Source organism: Mya arenaria, chromosome 9 (assembly GCF_026914265.1).
Source record: "Mya arenaria isolate MELC-2E11 chromosome 9, ASM2691426v1".
NCBI lineage: Eukaryota > Metazoa > Mollusca > Bivalvia > Myida > Myidae > Mya > Mya arenaria.
In genome coordinates this window covers 50,858,793-50,885,229 of record NC_069130.1, presented here as the reverse complement: position 1 = coordinate 50,885,229, position 26,437 = coordinate 50,858,793, and the positions used below count along the sequence as shown (strand labels likewise).

General features: G+C 33.1%; 1 long non-coding RNA gene across 1 annotated transcript; it reads right to left on the bottom strand.

Moving 5' to 3' along the window:
- Positions 1–12,326: 12,326 nt before the first annotated feature.
- LOC128246711 (uncharacterized) lies at positions 12,327–13,279 on the bottom strand. The gene is made up of 3 exons (XR_008263334.1): positions 13,239–13,279; positions 13,005–13,021; positions 12,327–12,424 (listed from the first exon to the last, which is right to left on the bottom strand). It is a non-coding gene; the product is annotated as an uncharacterized LOC128246711 (long non-coding RNA).
- Between the last annotated feature and the right edge of the window lie 13,158 nt (positions 13,280–26,437).

Sequence of the window (26,437 nt, the reverse complement as noted above, 5' to 3'; positions counted from 1 at the left end):
GGCCCCAGCCAATAAACCTCACTATTTGTATATACATTTAACTCAATGTAACGAGTTTAGCCATGCACGTCTGATCAGATGCTGGCCTTCATAATACAGGAAACTTATCAATTTACGCAGTGTAGCAAATTAATACACAGATAGCAAAACAAAACAATTGTTGGAGTACACTCGTTTAACACACTTTTTGTAACTAACGTTCTCGTGTATTCCTGATGACTTGCAGAACTAAAACCTTATTAATCTGAGGAACATTGTGTTTACTACCACTTGGGTGTTACCCATATTTGTTAAAACTAGTGTAATATATTCTTCGGATCGGTTTTGACAGATACTGGTCTTTTGCAAAATAAAGGCGCTGTGCGACCAAACACTTGTCAGTTTTTTTGGTTTCAAAATTATTTCAATCAACTGGTGTTTATCTCTTAGTCAATACTCCAATGCAAACAACAGGTACCAGCAAAGCAAAGTAGGCTGTAAAACCATTACAATATAATAAATAAAATGTTTGAAATCATGACGGTAGGTATCCTTCGTTTCACTTGCTCACTATCTGATATATATTTCTTAAGGCCAATCTTGAAGAATTTCGCATTTTTCTTTCTTCTTGAAATATGTATTAACGTGTTTCAAGCCTTGAGCAAGTCTGCTCTAAGTCTTGCTTACTTCTGTATTTGTTAAACTTTTGGCCGTAATTGATATAACTTATTTTGTTTGTTTTGACGGCAATTCCGCGTTATATTTTATTTCCGTGAAATTAGGCTTCATTATCTGACGTAAGATATACACCATTTACCAATTCGTCAATATATTATGTCTTATTAAGATATTGTACCATTAGGTTCACACCTCATAGGCTGGTATAACATAATGCCAAATAAAGTTTTATGATATCACAGCTGTCATTTGGTGTAGCCAATGAGGTCATTAAACAAGGAATTCAATTAAATGGTGTTCTTTACGGTGATAATGTAATTTAGAATATTATAGAAACAGTTTTTATAACACTATTTTGCAGGTATGGGTTGTCAATAAATAATAGTTTTATGTATCTTGGACTTGGAGTTCACAAGTGTTAACACATTCTGTTAACGTATTAATATTTACACCTCAACTTCCATTCCTTAAATTAACTGCCTTTCGGCAATTGCGTTCATCAACCGATGAACGCAATATCTTCGTATATGTTCGGATCGCAATTCATCGCATAACAATATACATGAAAACTATTTATCTTGTTATTGTGTGTATTGTGTCAGCAGGTCTCGTAAGATATAAATCAATATTTTAGAAAGTGTTACTTTGTTATTTTTTAAATGTATTATTGCCATAAGTGTTAAATTTTAAGTTTAAAGGTGATTTTAAGTGGTTGTTTGTTTCCCGCGTCATTGTGACGTCATTTGAAAGAATGTTTCCGGTAACAGTAACAGACACACCAGCCCAATTGCGTTCATACCCCGATAATGACTACATCTGTTTAATTCACATTATCAGAGGAAATTTAATAAACCAATGCGGTGATGACAAAAGACATATTTTATAAGCATAGATTGTGACCTTGGTGTAGACACCTGAGAAGTATGTGTACACATGTGAATAGTTCATTGTATTCTAAAACTTAAAATATTATATAATATAAGTAAGGTGTTTGGGCAGCGACATTTTAAAGAGTTGATAAGTAGGTGCATATTTTAAATTCCGAATGTGTTCATATAAAGTAAGGACTGTAAGCCCCTTTAGCTGCCATAACATTTGAAATGATTTGTTGTGAATGACATAAAGTACGATTCTATTAATCGTAGTGTAATAACAGGAGTCACGAGTTGGGAATATTGTGCGTGTTTTGTCAAGTTTTCTTCATCATGAGAAATTGTATTGCCGAAGAAAACTCTCTGAACACCCTTGAGGTGTTATACTAACTACCAATCTACCACAGCATATTTAAAGATTGAAAGCTGCTGTCTGTATGTTGCGTTCAAGATGCGTTTCAGTATATGTAAGATATGTTTGTGTATGATGTTCACAATTAATGCCGTTGTTGGTCATTAAAAAAATCAAATAATTAATAATATTCTCATTTTTTATCAACTTAATACGCTCGTACTGATGGACCATTTATGTCATTTCCTCTATAATATGATATATTTTCAGCTGTAGGAAGCATTTTCCGGACGACATGATGTAATAGAAAATAACGAATTACATAGAACTTCATTACAACAATCAGAGCGAATCTAATGAAGAACGCTATTATTCTTTATATCAATTCCGTAAAGGTCATTGAGTCAGAAAATAAATTTTACTGCCAGACATCTCGCTAAGGATACGTATATTGGCGTCAATGCATACTAATATTCATCCCACATTGCTAAATAAAAGGTTCAGGGTATCGAAATTAAATGCAGTAGCAGTAGAACCATGCATAAGAGTGGTAAAATTTTAAACCTGCATATTTTAGCATATGACGAATCAAATGTGGCGTTTCATTCACGTTAAGTCGAGTAAATCGCATTTTGATAAGAAATGTTGGTTCCTACTGATTTTTGTCGCGACGTTTTCAGCAAATGAAACATATCAAACTATTTAGACCAATTGCAATAATTAAGTTCAAAAGCATGTGTATACAAACACGAGGCTAGGTGTTACAATGATACTAATAATACACACATTTGCCAAATATTTTGAAAAATATAAAAAAATGAATTATTTGTTTGTGGTGGTTCCTTCAAATTCTTTTTTGCAATTTTGCTACCAGAAATTGACTTTACTGATATTATCAGTGATAAAAACTACCTTACGTGTACGTGTACGTGCAAAGAGTGTTATGTTAATTCGAGTATGCTTACCTTGTACTAGACTAAGATGACTTGTACCAAAGCACAAACAAATTGTTGCAGCCAGTATTATTGACACTGCAAAAACCAAACTAACATTTTATTTCGAAAACGACTTTTTTCACTGTATTGCATTTGTGATTATATGTTTAGCTCGATGTACATGTCGCAACAGGTTTAATAACCTCACTTTGGTGGACTCAGGTGAATTACGGATTATTTAATGCTAAAATGGTATTGCATTGAAGCCTTCTTAGAACATTGCAGGAACCCGCCTTAATCTGGCAGTGTTAAATAAAACATTTTCCTGAAACATAATGGTTATGATATTTTTCTTCCTGCTTTTCCGCAATATTGATTATATGTGTTTTGAGGTCTTAATGCTATTGCAGCAAATCTTATTGTCTTATCTGACGGCATAAGTGCATCTTTTACAATTTACTCTAGACTGCCATATGAATATGTGTCATGTTATGTGTTTTAATGTTATATGCAATTCTATCCATTTGAGAACATTTATATTAAAACCTTCCGTGAACGTACTTCAAAAACAGTGAAAAGGTTATTGCATAAAAGGACTGAAGATGTGTCAAATGTTCGAAAATCGTGTATAAATTGAACGGGTTCTGTTCACAAAGCTCATTGACCTCTATAGTTCATGCACTCTTTCAAGTTAGCAAGTAATGGTTGAAGGGGATGTATACAAACATTAATTTTTTGAAAAAATGGACCATTGATTCACTGATTATATTTTAGAAGACTATATTTCAATATCGATATTGGTACAATTGTATAAGTTAACCTTATAAAAAACAATACGTTAAACAACGGTAAATAACAAGTAATAATGGACGTCGAATCGCATTTCTGCCCATAAATTATTCGAAAATGTATTCTTCTTCTTATTATTATTATATTAGCGACTTTTTAGGTTTAAGCAAGTTAATAAATTTAAAATTTAAATAAACAATGTTACTTAGAAAAAAACAACATTAACAAGTTATTATTTAATTGGCCCTTTCGACGGTATTCAAGAAGTTACCGATTATATGCAGGTGACTAATTATTGCATCAGATGTTGACATTCTATGATTACTACCCCTGTGTTTGCCTTACTTGCACTGATACAGGATTATGCTTTTTTTTCCAAGTCTTCCTTAAAGAATCCGTATATCATATTACTTAATATTCAAATTACTAACAAATGTAGACAAAAGTTGCATCCAAAATAGCATCGAGACTTGATTGAACCACCAACGTTATCGAGTTATTCCGCAAGCCAACGAAATAAATCAGCAGCCTCAATTCTCTTAGGTAACTGACAAACGAAAGAAAATAAACTTTCAAGATAAATTGCAAAAAAATGTATAACATGAAACCGTTATTGATACGATTACGGAGGCCAATTCCAAGCATTATTATTGAACATGTTCGGTTTTGTTTGATAATACAACATGTCCTGTTAACGGAAAATAAAACACGAGATGTTTTAATTACAAATATTTTGTTATGGTGGGGACTTCAATTTCTTAAACGGAAAAATAACACAACAATTGAGCTAATAATATGATTATTTGGCAATTTGAACATATTGTGCAAATAAATAACACTGACATTGTTTTGAATGAAAAAGACAACCTTAAAGGACATGGGAGCCACAAATCGCCAAACGGCACGTTAATTGCCGCATTCAAGTCGGGTGCTCTAACAGTTAGGTTTTAAGGGCCGATTTACGTACATTTTTTTCCGTCGATCCATCATCTTTGTGCTGCAATTTTGCTGTTAAAACTGCGACGATTCCGCGTTTTCTATTCCATGAACTTTTCCACGAACGTGTTTTTGAAACACTTGTGTGTAATGGATGCGCATTCTCAATGCGTCATTTATGTGTCATAATTTATAAATTTGGAAGTGGTTATTGATGTTTATAAAATGTAAACAGTATAAGATTTTACTCAGTTATTAGTATTTATTATTTTCTAATAGAGTTAGTAATGAAGTTGTAATGCCTATTATCGAATTGTCCTTACGTTTGACATAGTAATTGAGTGTGTTGAACATCCAGTAAATATAATGAGATTTTTTACCTGTTAACTTTTTTCCTAAAATATTGCATCAGGTCAACATGAAATGTGTTTCTAATTCCGAACCATTCGTAGCCAAGTGCACCTGCGCAGATCTCCGTCCGCAATACCTGGGATAAATAATATTAAACGGGAAGTTTATTGTCGATTTTAAATGCGTTTGAACATATTCTTATTTGTATTTGTACATGTTGCCTTTGTGGCGTCTATTCGCTCGAAGGCGGGGGTCTAACACGCCGTGAAACACTATAGGGCGCCACGCCAGCATGACAACTGTAAGGCATATAAACGAAAAAAGTGTTCATTTGTCGTTCGGAAAGAGATTGCAGAGTAAGCAATTATAAAAAACGGTATGATGTTACGATCTGACTAAGTGCTATTTTAATGGTATACAATTGAAGTAAATGATAAAAAGATCCCCCGGACTTGATTTGTATTTTTCGTACAAATTATTGTTCCTAAATTTGCAATCGTTATGGTATTGGTAAATGGTGCTACAGCACGGCAATACACATAACAAACTGATTTAGAAATAGACTACACGAGTTTCAACTTAATATTCTTTTGATGATCTAATTTCTTCATTATAATGCAACACTTAATCTGTTGTTTTTTTCTATTTTTGCGGTTACGGAGTATGACTTCTGTACAGTTTATTCACTTCCAGTTCAGATGTTGTAAGCAGATTGAAGAAGACACTCAACTTTTAAAGGAAATAACGAAAAAAATAAAGAGACGTTCGACAAATATGTTTTATATGTGATAAAAATTCAAACCTATATGTATGTATCAACATTTATTTATTTGCAAGCAGTAAGATGAGGAGATGAAAAGTTATTACCGTTACCCTTACTTAGGCTTATTATATTAGAGGCAATTGTTTCTCATTTCCCTTTTACTTCAAAAATACCGTAATAGCCCTGGATTGCATTGCTTTATTTATCTACTACACTATATAATTAAGGGAATACACACCCTTTTGGATCAGGTGTTTACTAACAAAGCAGTGTCGATGTATACTACATTATATTAACGATAGCAATACTCTCGCACGTACCATGCCGCGAATATGCATTGATGTTGAGATTAGAACAATTTCCCATGGTTTATTTCGATTCCGATACACTATATTTATGCTTGAGGCGATTTTAAATTTTACACGCACCTGACGCTGATGCCTCATTATGTTGTTAAAGTATAAAGAAGGAACTTGCTCCAGTTGTTAGGATACGATAATGTTTACAATGAAACATAATTCATTTGTAGGTGAGTAGACTACAAAGGAAGCCAGTATGTCAAGTGTGTTATGGAATCCATCTCAGTGACGCGGCGTCTCGCTTCCAATAGTTAATGTGATTGGTTTGTCTACTAAATAGTTTTGAAACGCAAACAAAGTACATCACAAATACAAACTAATTGTAAATTATTGTGTCTGCTCAATTGTCTCTGTTTTTAATCGGTCTTGCACAAACCGCTTAATTCTACTCTTCTAGTGATAATCTGGTTTCGAAATAAGTTAATAAGATAATAGGAAATGTTGCACAGAAAGTATAAAGAAACAAATGGAACAATGCTTCAGATTTCCGCTCAACAATTATTTTAACAGACCATTTGCAAACCAGTAAGTAATGTTACGATGTTCTCGCATATTTGTATCTGGCATTCCCTCCCTCATTTTATAATCAGATAAACTCATTTGCGAAGGCAAACAGGATTATTGTCAATCTGGGACATAGGCACACGTGTTTGAATGTATATCTGTACAACAGTTAGACACAGACTTCGAAATAAGACGTGATGGTATTTTATAACTCATTAGGGGGTTAAAAGATCATGAAAAACAACGTGTGAATTGAATATCACAAATCACGAGAAGAAAACCATTTTATGAGAATGAGTTATTATTATCTTGTAATTGAAAAAATGTCCTGGATGCATTTCATCTGGCAAGACCAACGATAGCTACATAGAAATCGATAAGAAGTGTTGCTCCAGAAACAATAGCACGTTATAGGCTATTATTGTTGTAAGTATAGCGCACTGTACCATTAGGGATAGCATCATAAATCCTGATGTAATTATGCTTATATTTGCTTATTATAACACCATAAAAACCAATGTACGTTCAAATTATATGATCATACGCCTTTATTATTATAACTGGACAAACACCTTCTTTGCATTTCAAGTAGACATAGTGCACTGTTTTACGTATTGGTCCAGATAATTCACCTTACGCTTAGTCGCTGCGTCTGGAAAAACATATGTTCCGGGCTGTGGCAGCGAACAAGCAGTCTGTTTCGCACTATAAGAATAATTGTCGGATTAATTCCCCTGCAGTGACGTCTAATGGCGCAACCCTTTTCTTTTTATAACTATGAACTATATGCCGTCGACTTCAGAAAGCTATCGATTTTGTCATTGACTAGCTTACGATAAAGCAGTTGGCATATGTATTCATTTATTAGAAAAAAAGCATTACAAATCGGACTATACATTTGAAGGTATTTGGTAATGTTAATTGTTCATGAGATGAAAGTCACAGAGAAACTTAATTTACCAACTTCTGTGCTGTTATATAAAGTTTAATTGATTGTATCATGTCGCAATTTTCAAAATTCCAAAATAAATTTATCAAATCCCTCAAATTCAAAAGATCGTATATAATAAGAATTGGACGATACCTTGTTTCGATAAAAATACAAAAATGTAACAATCGTTATCCGTGTGCTGTGATTGGTTATTTATCATTTTATTTTATTTCAATTAGAGAATAATGTTCAAGCCAGTCTTTATCATCGAATTAATATCAAATTGGAAAGATAGCAACGTTTGAAAATATGCATATGGCGCTATAAATGCAAAAAAACACATGATTTGATCATGTTTAAGTTGCATGAAATACTAACCTATATCTTAAGATTCCAAAAGATAAAGACATTGGTCTGTACTGCATCAAGATATAAAAACCATCATCAAACCTACAGAATTTTGTCAGCCAAATTGTATTGTTACTCTAACAGAGCAGGCGCTTTATGTTGTATCTTTCAAAGAAACGTATTGGTTATTAACTTATTACTGGCTTCGACAAAAATAGTCTTCCGCAGTTGAGTATAGATGATATTTATGTTTTTATTTTCTGTAAGAAGTTAAGTGGTAACCCGCGACGTTAATCTAAAATAACTTTGACATTAAAGCAATCGATGTATAAACAAAAACCATATCTTCAACATGTTATGCCATATCTCAATTTTGCCACTCGAAAAATATGTAATTTTACATGAATTGAAAAGTAGTGAATTAAGTTGCTGGTCCAGATAAAAGCAATGCAAAACTGAGCCATTTATAAAGACTGGGCTTGCAAAACATACAGTGAATGAAACGTAATCAATGATGTTGTTTCAAGCACAGTCATGGTACTTAGTGGTTTTAATAAACTGTCCTCGGGAATAATTTATACACGTCGAACCATCAGTTTTGACGTTCTTAAAGAATCGTTTATAGTAAAGTGATTTGGGGATAGGAGAGCGAAAAACGGCATCAATAGTTATATATTCTAAAATAAATATAAAATTGAAAAATATTCCAAAAGTGTTTGTTATATACTTTAAAACATTAATCGTATCGCATTTCCCACATAGAAAAAATATATTATTAAACTTTGTCTTCAGGTACTCGGATTGCGTATAACTCATGCATACTCATGCCTTCCTACTACCTACATTAAATAAGGCTGTATTATCTTTTACCATTTTGTCTTATTGTGATACATCTTGAATTGGAGCAAACACAGAATGGATCAGTAGCATGCGTATCTGTTCAATATTTGAAACATGATAAAAATACACTGTACGTAGTTCAATATTTTGGCCGGGAAACAAATCCGTCCATAATGTCTTGGTGCGATGCGACTGCGGGAGAATATAAAACATAAGACTAATAATGAAATATTCATCGAAGCAAATTAACTTTCGACTGGAAAGTTTAGATTTGCCCACCCATGAAACTTTAGGATTTTTTTTCTTAATAAATCATAGCATGTTATGTTTGGCATATACCAGATACAATATTATCAGTAAAAGTCTTTCTGAAAACAAAATCGAGGCGTTCACACGAGATTTTGAAAACAACACACAATTAATTCCACTAAATATATGTAATCTTACTTCAGTTAAATGATTTCAGTTACAAAACATTCTGAAAAATACAATAATTGAAGGAGTTTTTTATAAGATCATAAATGTTTGTGTATTTTTTTATGTTGACAAATCACTATTAACATCTTACAAACAGAATAAGACACATGTCTTTTTTGTTGTTCTGGATTTTGTTGGTTCTAGTTGAACTCGATTGCTAAAATTGTATAATTGTTGATGTTAAGGCTACATCAAATTGATTTCTTGGTCATTGGAGTGAGCGCACCATTTTTCGAGGATTTATAAAAATAGAAAAATGTACGCTCGCTTACCACAAAAAAAGAAAAGTATAAAAATGTTTGTTTAGGAGTGCGACGATTTTTAAACTTTGCGATTTTCAAGTCGGTAAAGAGTTGTTTAAACTGGTGCATTGTAGCCTTTTACCCAGTTAAAATAAACAAACAAGCGTGCACTCATCAGAATGGCGGAATGTTGCTCCTCCATAGGCATACGGGTTGTAAGTGTCAATATTAAAAATAAACGGGTTTCAACTCAGGTAGTTAAAAAAGACACATTTGCAAAAAATAACAGCATCCCGTTACCTTTAGATGTCATACACGTCGGACAGTGTTCAACTGTCAACATTCAAAGAAAAAAGCTGCTGGATAACTACCCATACATGGAGGAATTGTAAACGAACGACTACGAAGGACCGACCGCTATGTTCTGGGTGTTAAAACACAATAACTCGGGGAAAGAAGTTCATTATAAAGAAATGAGTGTGAACTACGAGATTCAAAACTGCTAATAGTTCAAATTTACTGACATTATTTTAACAGAATCAAGTATAATTAATCATTGTCTTTAATGTAGGACCTTGATCAGATTATACATCATACTTATATGACTTAACAAAAAATGCCTTTTTTTAATAATCTTATTGAACGTCTTAATTATTAGATAATATTGAAAAGAAAGAGTACTTACAAGAAGTCTTAATGACAAATAATAGAAAATATGTGCTTGTTTTCATACATTAATTGCAGGTAATATATTCATCATTAACTTGGTACATTTCCTGCCAACAGCACTTTATATAATACCGAAATACATATTACTAACACTATTGAAATAAAACAGAAATGTACGAGCTAATGAAGGCTGGAATATCCATTATACATATTTAGTTAATGTTTTATGAAGTTCATTTAGCGCTTAGTGTATACATATTTAGTGTTTCATGTATATCACGGATCAATATAAACATTTCTAGTTCTAGATTTTGTAATACGGCATCGTTTAATAAGCGATAAGCATTTTATGTCTTCAGGTATGTAGGCCTTGGATAATTTGCTTTTTTATATGTTATTGCGTGCATGCTTAACGCTTGATCCTATATTAACCTGATGCTTAAATTACCGCAGCCGAAAAGCCAAAATATGTGATTTTATTCTTTGCATTATTAATTGGCACTTAAATGTAAAATACAATACTTTCTAAGGCCCGATAATCAACAGTTTTTAATGTTACAGTACATAACAACGGAGATTCTATATCCACATGTTTCACATGTGTGCACGGCTTTTGCCTTATTAGAATACGGTGTTTGTTTTCATTCAAAATGGTAGCCATTTGTACTTTGCAATAGCTATCGTGCTCAAAAAATGCTCATATATTACTAAATGTCAAACAGTAAATTTCTTGTAACAAATGCTTTATAACAAAATGTGCTATTTTTTTAACACAACTTTCTAATTGCAATAAATCTTTGAACTTTATAAAATTAGCGTTGGTACGGTAATATCTATTTATAAAAGTTTGTCTTAGTTCTATGAAAGATACACATTCGAAAATAAAGTGAAATGCATCTTCTAAAGAGATACACAATAAACTAAGTCTTATCAACATACGTTAATTATCCACAGTCACCATATTCTAACAGACACGACCATTCGCTATTCTCAGATTATTAAAAACAACAGTAAACATCCTTTGAAATTGACATTAGAATATTTTCGAGGAAAAAAGGTATCAGCTATAAACTCATCACGCAATGACGGTAAATTCGGCTGGTAGTTGGTAATTGGTAGTTGTAGTTTCAAATATCCATCTACTTGCTGGCTGTTATTTGGGGATTCGGATAATCAACTATATAGAATAATAGGTTGATGTCGATATTAAGCTACTTGACCACCTCCAGTTGGTTATTTGCGAATATCCAACTACCAACCAGTTGGTAGAGAGGGATTCAGATTTTGTCTTGTTTTATGGTTAAATGGTATACATGTGAAAACGCAGTACTAATAACCCTTTTATTATATACATTTCTGGTTAGATCACTTAAAAGCCGTATGTTTTTATAATCAAAGTCATTTTAACGAGGCACTTTTTCGTTTTATGACGTCATTTTAACATCGGGGAACGATTCTTGTTATGATGTGACGTCAGAAGAGTGGAATACGGCCGTATTGCACTCTAATGGAATACAGACTACCCTATTTTGTGATATGTATTGCGTGTGGATTTATGATGGGTATATAATAAATTTGAATATTCTAATCTTTTTTTTTATTTTCTTTGTTTAAAAAATATTCTATTCAATCTGGGACTAATAATTTTCAATATACAATATACAAATTAAAAGAAGACGTACAAACTGTACACACTATAACAGTCGAAAAGGGCAGGAAAATTCGAGCCAAGCTGGGATGTTTATCTTCAATATAAAGAAATAAGTCCTTAACATTCAGTTTCAGCCATGGAGGAATTCGAGCCAAGCGAGTTCGAGCCAACGGGGTTAAACTGTATGTTAAAGGCAGTATTTCGGGTTAGATGTTTTGGTCTGACGCTGATGCATTGTGGTACACAGGATCGTTTACAGCAGATTCCTGTGTTAGGAAGAACTCAATGTCAGCATATTCTGTCGGCGTATACTTTATCCTTGGCGCAACTCTGGCGTTAGATTCCTCTAAGAACTTGATGTCCAACTCGGCGTACATAAGGCTGTCGTCATCATGTGATTACTGAAATTAATATCTTGTTTAAGTCATTATCTTTCAAGACCTGAATGCTTGATTTTTTTATGAAATATAACACTAATACACTAATGCCTAAGTGTTTCCAATTAGGGTGTTCCCAATCACAGTCTTCTAAAAGAAGTTTGCTATCCTGCACATCTTACTGTTTCTGGTCATGCTTCCTTGTACCATTGGTGCGACATTTGCATCACATTAATTATCTCTAAGAATACTTCGCAAGGTGAAGTGAGTTACCTGCGTTTCAATCCTCTGTGTGGCCGCCTGCCTCTGCACGACTGCGTACTGGACTCCTTCCGTTGTTATGTGTAGCACTCCATTGTCCGACGAGGTGTCTGTTTTTTCAATTATCAATTATAGCTTTTATTTATAAAGGTTCAGTTGGAGGGAAATGCTTTATTATGCTAGTATATAGATAAAGAAATAGAACTTGATATGATTTTAAATGACGGATTTTGCAAAAAAATACGTGGCCTTTGATACTTTTTTATAAATAATAGATAATCATAAAATGGACTAATTTCATCAAAATTCGACAGGATAAAAATGATATCGACAATTTTATAGATACATTTACTTGCGTTTTTCCATTCTTTTTGGGTTACAAAAACAAACCTGGACTTAAATATTATATCAAATAAAACAACATTGGCTGTTCCGTGTTAGAATAATGTTCATTTGATTGTAATGATATTTTTAATTTGAAAATATCATGATAATAATGTTTATTTTCTTCTCGGACGGGCTAGTAAAGTAGTTTACAGGACAGGTAAATTCTGTACATAACCTTTGTTTAATGAAAATAAATCAATGGCAAAAACATATATTTTCACCTGTGTACAAGATGGAATTTTAAAAGGGTACGAAAAGGACTTACGCATGTTCGTATTAGTAAACTCAGTTATAAAAACTTACCGCTGTGGTTTTCAACACTGAAAAAAGAACGCATTTTTATTATTTCTTTATTATTACTTAAACGCGTATGACCTGTATAAGCTCTTTTATTATTAGACGAAGTTCTGTTTTATCAGAAAAAGCGTCCTGAATAAATCCCATAATTCATCAACGAGTTAAATATATCGAACTTTGTAACATTAAAAAATACTCGAGATTCTCAATCATTAACTCTATATTACATTTAATACATACATTTCTATTGTGTGGATTTCGTTGACCTTTCGTCGTTTAAGAAACACACATCCTAAAAAGATATGTGTTCATATGAAACGTATGTGTAAACGGAGATAATATTTTTAGTTTGTGATGATTGATTGATTGATACATAAATCTCATTTTCTTTTTGCAGCTGTATAGGTTGTAATATAATTTTAATAATATAAATAAAATTTAATAACAAATATAGATATAAAAATTTGAAAAGATAGGTAACATGTTATGCTCATATTTAATTGTTTTATCATTAAGTCGGTAAACCTTCCTTAAAATATCAAGCTTAAACAAACAGGAGCCGCGAAAAAGTCATACAGACTGTTTCTACTTGTTTTAATCCTAAATATACTATAAGTAGTATGTTTTGGCCAGTGGGTCCTTTCAAAACTGCACATACTACTTTTTGTAGAAAATGAATTTCACTAGATTCAGTATTTAAGTTGATGTGTATTCAGGAAACAAAGTCCTTACCTCCGATAACAAACATGATGCAGAGTCCACAGAAAACGCCTGTCGTAATAAACACATCGTTGACAGGAAATCGGAATGTTGAAGGAAATGTCTGAGTGTCATTTACATTGGATTGACTACCTGCAATATTTCATTTTCAATTACATTGTTACATCTTATATCACCACAGACATTTCAACTATTATTTACTTAATCAATATATAAATTGTTAATTACAAACCATCTGTCCTTGAGCTTGAAACTGTCAAAGAATTTCTCAGAAGCTCATTTGATTTCCAAGTGTTACAAATGTACTTCTTATCACCATCCCCTGTATAATTTAATGTTAACAGGCATTCCTCTGTTTTGTTGCAAGTCTTTATTACAGTGTTATTTTCATCTTTCCACAAAAGAGTCCATTGCTCTGAATTGTTCAGGTCAACCACGAAACATTTAATAATCACTGTAATATTTGGATGTAAAGCAACAGGTGATGTCATGTTCAAATACAGAGTCTGGCCACCTGAAAAGTAGTGTACACATTGTCGAGGAAGTAAAATACGAATGCACTCTTAAGTGAAAGCAACAGCTGTTATACATTTGAAAATATTTTATATTTTATTGTTGTTAAACATCTTGAATGAAAGATCTGGTTATATATAAGTACATTCCGAAAGTCGGACCCCTTTGAGAATAATAATACATGAAAATAGCAGTCTTTGCTTACTTGAAAGTGTAAGCGAAGGTCAAGAAAATGAACAAAGCGAAGTACGTACCAGAGAACGATACGTTATAGATTTTGTCTAAAACAGATGGGAAATGATCGCATTTTGTTGAACATTTAATAGATCCCCCAGCCATGTCTTCAGTTACACTGTAACGCACATTGGAAAAAGAACGGTAACTTCCATTTTCACCATCGTTCTTATCAACATATCTCAAATTATCGATTTCGCTTGACCATTCAATTAAGCAAGGCGGATTTGATTCATCCGTTTCACAATACAAATTTACGAAACAGACAGACACATTGTTACTAGTTTCATGTATTCTGTTTAAGGACATCGAAAGGTTCGACGGTGGATCTGAAAATAGAATAAAACATACTCTTAAACAAACGGTTTCAATTCAGAATATACAAAAATATAACGTTTATTTTACAATGATACAATTGAACTATTCACTACCGAAAATATAAATATTTAAGTTGTTATGCCTTTTGTCATTGATCTTTATTAACTTTTTTCCAGCACGTGTGTTTATATTTCCGGTACGCTTTCAGTTCAGCTTACATTTGATACTGATGTTTTTGCATACTGAAGTATCTTTAAGACCAAAATCATCTTTGCTTTTCCTAACGCAGCACATTTCTTTTCCATTCCAAAACTTGTTAATCTTTGTCACAGTTGTTGTGCTGGTAAACATATGGGAAGATCCATTAAATGAATCGATTTGTTGAATATCCAATAGCAAGGCATTGTCAACATGAATTTCTATTAACGGAGCTGGGATAGCACCGCGCACTTCACATAATGGTGTCGAGCTTTCTCCATCAAGGAATTCAGGAACTGTCAGCACAGGCGGGCTACCTTCCTCTGGAATTGAAGCACAATGTGTAATCACCATTCAATAGTATACAAGATCTAACGATTTTAAACTCCACAAAATACCTAATCTTAGCTTGCCATTATGTATCTCCAATTTGCTTACCTACGTTACATAGAATGCCGTTCACTTCGTAGGGTATTTGAACGGCTGCATTAGACACCTGACATGTCACATTCCGCCTTGACAGTCCAGCCATTTGATGAGAAACGTTATGGATTCGGTACAACCCTTTATTCCCTTTGCTTTCAACATGAGCAAATGATTTGTGTCCAAGTAAAATAAACAGCTGTACGGGTTCGGTTCCGATTTCAGTTTTGCAATAAAAGTCAGAACCTTTATAAACATAAATGCATTTCGTTGTGTTGAAGTCAGAATACTTTGGACCGAACTCTGGATAACTCGGTCGCTCTGAAAAACAACATAAATAAATTTGTTCACATGGGTTGCCATGTAACTTTTAAAATGCCAATGCAAACGAAAGGATTATCAAAATTGCTGCTCATGCATCCTTTGTATCTAGAAACGTTAATTGTCCCCTTGCACGTTTATGACTCCATTTATTCCAAGCTGACGCACCAAAACATAACCAATATATACCAAAACTCGGTGATGTTAAAGCATGGTACCTGCAATATGAAGGTGCACAGAATCCGTGTTGCCATCTAAGATTGCAACTCAAATTATACCTTCCTACATCTTTTTCTTTAAATCTATTTATAGTATTTATAGTTAATATGTACAAATTACCAGAATCTCTTCCCTCTACGTAAGAACGTTTTCGTAGCTGTATCGTGTGATGGTTTTTCTTCCCTGTTCGTGTATTGTATGTTTTGCGCTGTATATCATAGTGACCCAGCCTTGTGCGGTGACGTTTTATTGGGACGTGAGAGCTGGCTTAAATTTCCAAAACAGTAAAAGTCATCAAATTGTTATTTAACTGTTTAAAACATAGTGGTTGGTATGGACTCATTAATAAGACATACTATTCGCATGTTTACCTTTAACCATTACCAATTTAGTGTCATTCGACTTTCGAAGAAAGAAAATATATTCTAAGGTGTTTCATGAAGTGCTAGTGCAAAACAAATTATAGTACCCCAAAATGATCACAAACAGGAAATCCATAACGGTACACATTATCAAAAAGTATAGAAGTTACCGCATTGAAACGGTCAACGATATTTACCTGTCATATCTAAAGAAACCATGCATGTTCTAATGTTTGTGTTTGTTGAACATCCGGCGTAGAAAGCAGATTTGTTGTATTCTATTGAAGCCGCCCATTTTAAAAAGAACGACCCATCTTCCAAATATCTTTTAATATTTTGCCCGTGCATTGTTTTGAATGTTGTGCCCCCGTCCATTTTGAACTTCCATTCTACGTCACACCCCCAAGGATAAAATGGTGTCGCTTTCAGTGTTACCTCCCTGTTCACAAAAGCTGGCCCGACCACTGATATCGTTCCATACTCGTACCAGGCTGCACAAATGTATCCAAACACAGCTGAAATTGAGCGTGTAAACCAATTACCAATACTCTTTTCATCCTCAATAACGCTATTTGACAATCTATCGAAAAATACATGTATAATAATATTTATGGACACTCACTGTTTTCAGGTTTAAAGGGTGTTTCAATGCGATGTTTAACGAAAGAGAATGCCACACATCTTATAGCAATGAACAGTGTGATAATAACGATACATGGAGAAAAAGTAAGAACAAAACTTAAAATATGAACGTTATTTAAATAACTTATATCAATGGAATTTCTTTTACATGTATCTCTATATAAATACGATTTTATTTTGTCGAAAAAAAGACAAACGATTTCAAGATTACTATAAAGAACAACTATTTTTTAACTTATACTACCTATTACAACTACTAATAGTATTCTTTAACTCATAGTTGTAAACAGATCAACGTTTCTGAAGTACACGACGGGTACAAAATTACAATATTTACACAACGATATTAAAACGGAAACACCTACCTAGATAAAATATCAAAGTATACTGGCAGCACCTATCCATCACACCTTTGCTGAACAATGTACAAAGTGCATTACTATCTAGCAGCTGTTAGACATGTGTCACAAGCTAGGTCTATAATACGGAAACTGGTATTCTCGCGCTTTCAGTAAACAATACTAGTTCAAAAGCTGCCATTCTTTCAAAATCATTATCAATTACACGTGTAGCCACACAATCGAATACAATTATCTGCCCTCTTAGACGTAAGCAAACCACACAATGCCACAAAGTCCGGTCGTTGTGTCAGGTCAGTTGACACTTCCAGTTTTATTATGCAGACCTCACTACGTGATGGGGATTTAACACCGACTACTTGGAGGCCTGGTTACGAACAAAGAAAGCACATTGTAAATAAACGCTGGTCTTTAATGAAATTGATAGTTGATTTGAACAAATTTGAACAGTTAACATCCACAGTCAGTTTGTCTGGTTTCAAGTCTCAGCGTCATACCTTTGTCGTCCTTATGTCCAGCCTAACGCAATTTAAAATAAGGAGTCTGCATTTAACATGACTTGTATAAATATGAACTGTCGATGGGATTATTTAGGCTTTTAGCACTGCAGCACGATTGTATATTTACTAAGTATATGTGTACACCACCTCGCTTTTTGCTATCACCAAATACATCACTTCGCAATAATTGTTTTTAATAGTTTTTATTGTATGCTTTTTTTATTTTTTAAATCATCACCAGATCTGTTTTAACCTATTGATAGTCGATAAATGTTGATAGATGATTGCAGTTAATTATATTAAATGTTCAAACATATCTATTTTAGAAAATAAATTGAAATAACTACTGATAATTGTTAATTAATATCCCGCGTTCACTCATCGAAAAGGTATTTTTTGCCTTGTTTATATTTTCTAAAATGGAAAAGTAGTATTTTTATATTTATTTCGCCCGCTCGCTCGAATCAATGGTTCGGCCCAAATCAGTACAATAAACATGGTTTAACATCGTTTTGGTAATAAAATGTATAGTTTTCGGAAAAGGTATTGCTATAATTACATGTATACTACAGTATATTAGTTTAAACGTTTTATATTTTTACAACGATTGTGAAGAAAGCTATGATAGCTTATACCAAGTCACTCTCGTTGGCACGATGTTGTGCGAGAGTGTGGTCTTGTGATGTGGGAAAACCCGGAGTACCCGGAGTTAACCCACTTGTCCGGCTTGGTGACCATTTACCAAACTCACATGCTAAATTTTATTAATATCTGCGTTTGAAGACGAACATAGTAGACTCAGTTTCATCGAGGACAAAATTTAGAACATTTTACACTTTTTATTTTTCACAGTTGTGGGGTAGGCAATTTTCACATTGCTATTTCTTCAATTCACAATGGCAACTGTATTCCTACATAACCAACGATGCAGAACAAACGTTATTGTATATTTCATTGCTTGCACGGGTATCCTTAAATGTCCTAAACATAAAAATCAAGTAAAACCATTGTTGTATAATTTCCGTGTCAAAGTTACATATAGCATCCCTAAACAACAAGGAAATAAACACTTATAGCATATTGTTATCACATTCTTTTTTATAAATTCGTTTGTTATTATAACTGTTAGTTACTACATTCATTTGCTATCTTATAAACAACAAAGACACAAACACACTTATTATGTGTGTTAATCATTTGTTTGTCATTTTTAATAATAGTGTTCATGTTACATTTTTACACTATTTACACTTTCAAGAAGTATTAATTGGTACAATTGATTTTGACCTATAATGACCAGTTTGACACAAAATCATGTACAACCATTGTTTTAACTTTCAGGGGTCTAAGTTACAAATAACATTCATAAACAACAAAAACATAAACATTTATAGAATGTTTGTTATTCCATTCATTATTTTAGTAAATTCTGTTGTTGTTACACTCGTCTGTTATTATATTATTTGTTATTATATAAACAACAAAGAAACAAACACTCATATAATGTTTGTTATTGCTGTCATTTGTAATTTAATAAGAGTAGTCATTTTGATACACCCTATAATTACCAGTTTGACACAAAATCATTTAAAACCATGTAATATTACGGTCGTTTGTTATTACATTATTTGTTATTATATAAACAGCAAAGGAATACACACTCATATCATGTTCGTTATTGCATTGCGTTAGTTGTTATTTTAATAATATTGGCCATTTTAATACACACATTAATATTAATCTGGAGTCTATGATTGTAAAGGAACATGCCATAGACTGTACATTTATATTTAAGATTTCGGATCTGGGTAGCCGACTATTTACACTTTAAACAATACAATGGAAACTACAATGACAAGCAGAACGGCCAAACATAATGTAATATTATTTGGTTTAAAGGTACAAATTTCAAAACCTACAGAAACAATCCAACTAATACATACAAAATGGTTTCCCATGGTGATATAAATATCAAAGCATCTTAATAAGTATATGTTTTGGTTTCATCATCAAAACATACAGCGAACAGATTAACTTAGGAAAGGGGGTACTCCAGATAACGAGATCTCAACATCCTCAACTTGTCCAAACATTGCAAAATAAAAGTATGATATAAGTCCCTTCGTTATATACTTTTCTTACAGTATTTCCTTCGTGCATACTGCGTAGTCCGTTACCATCTAGTACAATCTACTGGAGAAGTATACATTTATTAGCATAAATTCGATGTCATTGTATATTGACGTATTATGTGCATTACGCATTTAATGTGTTATATGTCATAGCTATGACTCGAACACATTGACAATATCACTCGGCCCTTTAAGTCACCACATTATAAATCTTTACAAAGGTTGCGAAGCACTAAATGAAGATGTACATGACCGTGTCGGCCAATTTTTCGTGCACTACTTCATCCTGTTGTATGTACATTGTAGAAGTTTGTAACGGCAAACGTAGATGTACACGTACACATTTACACAAAATTATTCTTATTGTTCAGAATTAAATCTGAACTATAAAACATAAGCAAATTACATGTAAAAGAAACCACTAAGGATAAATGAAATCATACAACATGTTGCTAAAGCAACTGAGAATCCAATAATATGCGTTTTCTAAAATATAGTTTTCGGTCTAGACACCATACATATAAAAACTACCATATAGCAAAACATTTTTATAAGAAGTGGTATGATTAAGGTGTGAACCATATAGAATAAATGTATAATTACAAAGACACTGAATTATGACCTTAACAATTTAACAAAATTTTACAATATTGGTACTATTGATTTTGTAAAAGATGATACATATGAAATACAATATCCAAAAAAAATACAGTAAGGCAGTATGTTTGGGTTATATTTGAAGACATGAATGTTCGATACCTTACGGAAAATTACACACCTGCCTTACTGTGTTCAATTAGGATGTTCTCCGTTAGAGTAAAACTTATTGTAGTTGGTTACCCAGCACGCCTTACTTTTCTGGTCAAACAACTTTGTACTAGTGTTTTGTCATTTGCGTCGCATTAATTATCTCTCAAAGTGAAGTGAGTTGCCTGAGTTTCAATCCTCTGTGTGGCCGCCTGCCTTTGCACTACTACTGCGTACTGGACTCCTTCCGTTGCTATGTTTAGCACTCCATTGTCCGACGAGGTGTCTGTTTTTCAGGTAATCATTAATGGATATTATTTATAAAAGCTCATTTTTAGCATCCTATTGGTTATGATACGCTGGGGTGCCAAGGATAATTTGGCGGGAAATAGTATATTCTTTTATTGTCTAGAGAACCAGAACCAATAGAATAAAGCTGGATATGTTTCCCAACGGCTGTCTTTGCAATTGTAAATTGCTTTTAATAACGATTCTATATAAAAAATTGTTAACTTGATCCAAATACAAACTTACTAGGAAACAAATAATACCGAAAGCGTTATATTGTTAAAGTGTTTTCACTTTCTTTATCTAATTCAGTTTGGTTACAAAAACAAAATTTTGATGATGTTATCAAATGAAATACCATTTGAAGGTATAATTAAAAAATAAGAATGGATTATTAATTTTAATATGTTTATAATTCATGATTAATTGAAACAAATCATAATTTTGTTGTTTTCATACCTTATGTTTGTCCAAAAAAGTATTAGATACAGGATAAATAAAAATGTAAATATCACTTCCTTAACAAAAATTAAAGTAAATCAAAGAAAAACATATAAATACCTGGGTACATGAAGGAATTTTTAAGGGACGTTTAAAGGACTTAGTAGGTAAACTTTATTAAACTTTAAGGTAAAAAACTTACCGCTGTGATTTTCAACACTGAAAAAAGAACGCAACAATTATATATATATTTTTAATAGTTAAATATAGTATAATAATATGACTTTGACAAGTTCACTTATTGTCAAAGAAGCTCTGTTTTATCGGAAATACTTTGCTTCATAACTTTCATTATATATCAACGATTTAAATGTATCCAGCTTTGTAACATTCACAAGATATCTGAGATTCCCTATCACTATACACCTTTATCAAAATTTCAATTGATACATGCCTTTCTACTGTGTTAATTGCGATGACCCTACGCCGTTTAAGATACAGACATCCTAAAAAAGATATAAGCTCATATGAGACATATAATCAACATTAATTTTAAATAGTTTTGTTTTAAGTGACAATGTAGATAAAAGAAATAGTTTGTGAAAGTTGTACACTTTGAAAGTATTATAATGATTTATGCTCATTATAAATACTTTTCGCACAAAACATGTATGGACCCTTTTAAAACTGCTGGAATTTTACAGCATTCAGTATTTTAGAAAATAAGAGTATTCAGGAAATAACATCCTTACTTCCGATAACAAACAGGATGCAGAGTCCACAGACAACACCTGTTCCAATAAGTACATTGTTGACAGGAAATCGGAATGTTGGCGCTAATGTATGAATGTCATTTTTGTGGGATTGACTACCTACAATATTATGATTTTGAATAAAATCGTTATATCTTAAAGCAACATCAAAGACGTTTCATTAACAGTCAAGGAATATCTCAGAAACTCTTTTGATTTCCACGCGTTGCAAGTGTATATGTTTTCGTCATTTCTCGCATAATTAAGTGTTAACACGCATCCATCTGTTTTGTTACAAGTCTTCATTACAGTGCTATTGTCATCTTCCCACCAAAGCGTCTATTGTCCTTTAGCATCGTTGCCATCTACAAGACATTTGACGGTCACTGTACTAGTCGGATATAATTCAACAGATGACGTGTTCAAATTCAAAGTCGGTTCACCTGAAAGGTAGAGTAGAAATTGTTGTGAAAGTTACTGAGTAAAACGAATACACAGTTTAGAGAAAATATCACATATTATACAATTTCAAATTGCTTTTATCGTATTCCTGTAACAAGTGGAAAACCCACCTTAAATGAAAGATATTTTAATATATAACTCGGAATACGGATCCCTTCGGAAGAAGAAAGACATGAAAATAGCAGTCTCGTTCGATTGAGAGTGTGAACGAAAGGCGACAAATAAATAAGACTGAGTGCATACCTTGAAACGATACTGTATACTTCCTATTTAAATTGGATCGGAATTGATTGTACATGTTGTATATGTTATTGTACCAGTCATGTGTTTAGTTAGATTGTAAAGCACGTTGGAAAATGAATGGTACCTCCCACTGTCACCATATGTCCAGTTGCTTCGTCGAACGTATTGCAAGTTACCGGTTACACTTACCCATTCAACAACCGTGCAAGGCGGATTTGATTTATTCGTTTCACAAAACATGTCTAATCAATTGACATGAACATTGTTGTTATATTCATGTATTTTGTTGACGGACATCGAAGGGCCAATGGCGGATCTGAAAACAGAACAGGATAAACTACTTCATATATGTGACTGTTTTCAATTCAGAGAATACAATTATATGATGTAAATATAATTTCAATAATATACACTCAGAAATAGTTGCATTTAGCATGTACTTTCCAGGCTTCTAATAATACAAACATTTACCAATGAGTTTAATTTGTTATGCATTTCCTCATTAAACATTACTATACTTTACCAATACGCGTGTTTTACACAAGTTATACGCTATTAAACTTACATTTCGCATTTATGTGTTTCCAGACTGTCTTATCGTTTAAACCAATATCATATATAACTTTCCTGGTGCAGCACGTTTCTTTTCCATTCCACGTTTTGTTAGAATTTGTCTCCTTTGCTAAACTCGTGAACGTATGAGATGATCCATTAAATGAATCGGTTTGTTGAGCATCAGCTAGAAATACATTGTCAACGTTTATTTCTATTTCCGGAGCGGGGATAGCATTGCTCACTTTAAATATTGTTGTCATACTTTCTCCTTCAAGGAATTCAAGCACGGTTAGGATAGGCGGTTAACCCTTCTCTGGAATTGAAACACAATAATTTAAAAGCTGGTAAAACTTTGTCAACGTGTATTTCTATTGCCGGAGCTTGGATAGCATTGCGCACTTCAAATATTGTTATCAAACTTTCTCTATCAAAGATTTCAGTCAGTATAAATATGGACAGGTTATCTTCCTCTGGATTTGAAACACAATATTTTTACAGCATTCAATATTATACAAGCTCTTATTACTTAAACCTCCTTAGAATAACAAATCATAGGTTGTCATTATGTGTCTCCTATTTGCTTACCCATAGTACATAGAATGCCGTGCACTTCATATGGTTTTTCAAAGCTTGCATTAGAAACCTGACATGTCACATTCCATCTTGAAAGTCCAGCCATTTGTTGATGGACGTCATGGAATCGGTACTGGTCTTTCTTCAGTTCGCTGTCAGCAAGAACAAATGAATCATTGCCCAGTAAAAGTACTACTTGTACGGGTTCTGTTCCATTCTTAGTTTTGCAATAAATATCGGAGCCAATATAAACATATATAAACATAAATACATTCGGCTGTGTTAAAGTCAGTGGAATTTGGACCATCAATAACTGGGTAACTCGGTCGCTCTGAATACATAAACAAAAAACAACAACATTTTAATCGCTTGGAATACTATATAACTCCTCAAATTGCAAATGAAAACTGATGGTTTATCACATTGCTTTTATTATCTGCAATCATCAAAGGTTCTGCTTGCACTTATATCAACCCTTTTTATTCCAAGCTGATGTACCATAAACAAAACCAGTATTTAAAAGTCAGATTATTCGATGAAGTAAAAGCAAAGTACCTGGAATATGAAGCTGCACAGAATTCGTGTTGCTTTTTGATTTGTCATATAAAGTATACGTTCCTTTATGTCTTTCTCCAAAGCTAAATATATTCAATATGTGTAGATATTCAGAAACATTTTTCTCTTCATAAGACCCTGCTAGAAGCTCTATGTTCTGACAGCTGTGATTCCATGTCCGTTTCGTGTATGTTTGGTGGTGTATAGAATAGTCAGACAGAAAATATCCAAGTTCGACGCCGGCGCCGCGAACAACCGGACTTAGAATCACGAGAGCTCCGCATGTTCCAACAATATCTGTTAACTATAACTTATTTATTAACGTAAATGTCAGAAAAAAGTGTTATTTTTATTTGTGATTGCCCAGGGCCCATAACCACAAACAACTCTGTAAAGTGGAAATTGAAAACGTTCGAATTGTCAGAACTATTTGTAACAAAATTTAAATATATTTGTGAGAACTGATTTATTAGACAACGATCCATGTACTTTTCACAGTTTTAGCTTATTATCATTTACGAGTTTGTCTCATTGAAATAAATAAAAAGAAAACAAAAAAAAAACAGGTGTTAGTGAATACGGACCCAGAAAAAAATATGAGTACTGGCGAAACTACATGGATAGGCACAGTGGCTAACAACCTACAATAATTGTGTAAGAAGACTTTTAAAAAATACCCCGCCCCCATATGACAAACAAAGGAGGAAACAAAAATACAGACACTTTATATCATTAAATTTAAAAATTGGGTCACCGCCTTAAATCAATTTTCGCGAGTTTGCCTTTCATATTCACAGGTACCATGCGCGTTTTAATCGTTTTGTTTGTTTAACATCCGGCGTAGAATTCAGAACTGTTGTATTCAATTGACGTTCTCCATTTCAAAAAGAATGACTCATCCTCCAAATATGTTGTAACATTAGGCCCATTTATTGTTTGTAAATTTGTGCCACCTTCTATTATGTACAGTCGAAACTCGATGGCTCGATATTCTAGGGACCGGCCAAAATACTTCGAGCCTCGAGAATATCGAGCCAAGCGGGATTGCTTACAGAATGTTATTTTTTTATTTGTTACAAAAAGTATAATTTACCTCGTTTGTTATTGGCTACGCTATCTCCACAAGAGAAGAGAAGAGTATTTATTGGACATAGTTAGGCATCGTAAAGTTCGTAACATTACTTATTCGATACTTAGAAAATATCATTTAATATTTTATTTATGATAAAATTCATTTATGCGAAAACAACAAAAAAGCAATTGTAAACAGTGGGTAACACAAACATAGCTTATAAGTTATATCAAAGTGCATAGGAATTTATAGATGGATACCAATTAAAAACAGAACTTAAAATGATGGCATGTTTATTCAGACTGTTAAACCATTTACATTAATTTTGATAATAATTGTCATACCAGTCAAGCAATTTTAATCGATTAGCGCCTTGTGCTAAATGAAGCCAAGAAAACAAACCAAGGTGTGAGATTCTTAACTAAACCCGCGAAAATGACATCGACCAAAGCAAACAAAACAAAGTGTGAAGTTCTTGTTTGGGACCGCAAAAACGACTTCGAGCGTGGAGAAATATCGACCCTCAAGATATCGAGCCATCCGATCGAATTTTATATGAACAAAGAGTAAATAAAAATCGGTTTTTTTAATCTGGTACGAGCCAACGAGGATATCGAGCCATGAGATATCGAGCCAACGAGTTTCGACTGTACCTTCATTTTACCTCACATCCCCAGGGGTAGAACGGTGTCGCTTTCAGTGTTACCTCCCTATTCACGAAAGCGGGTCCTACCACTGATATAGTTCCATACTTGTTCTCTGCTATACAGACGTAGTCAACCAAAGCTGATATAGAAGTAGCAAACAAAT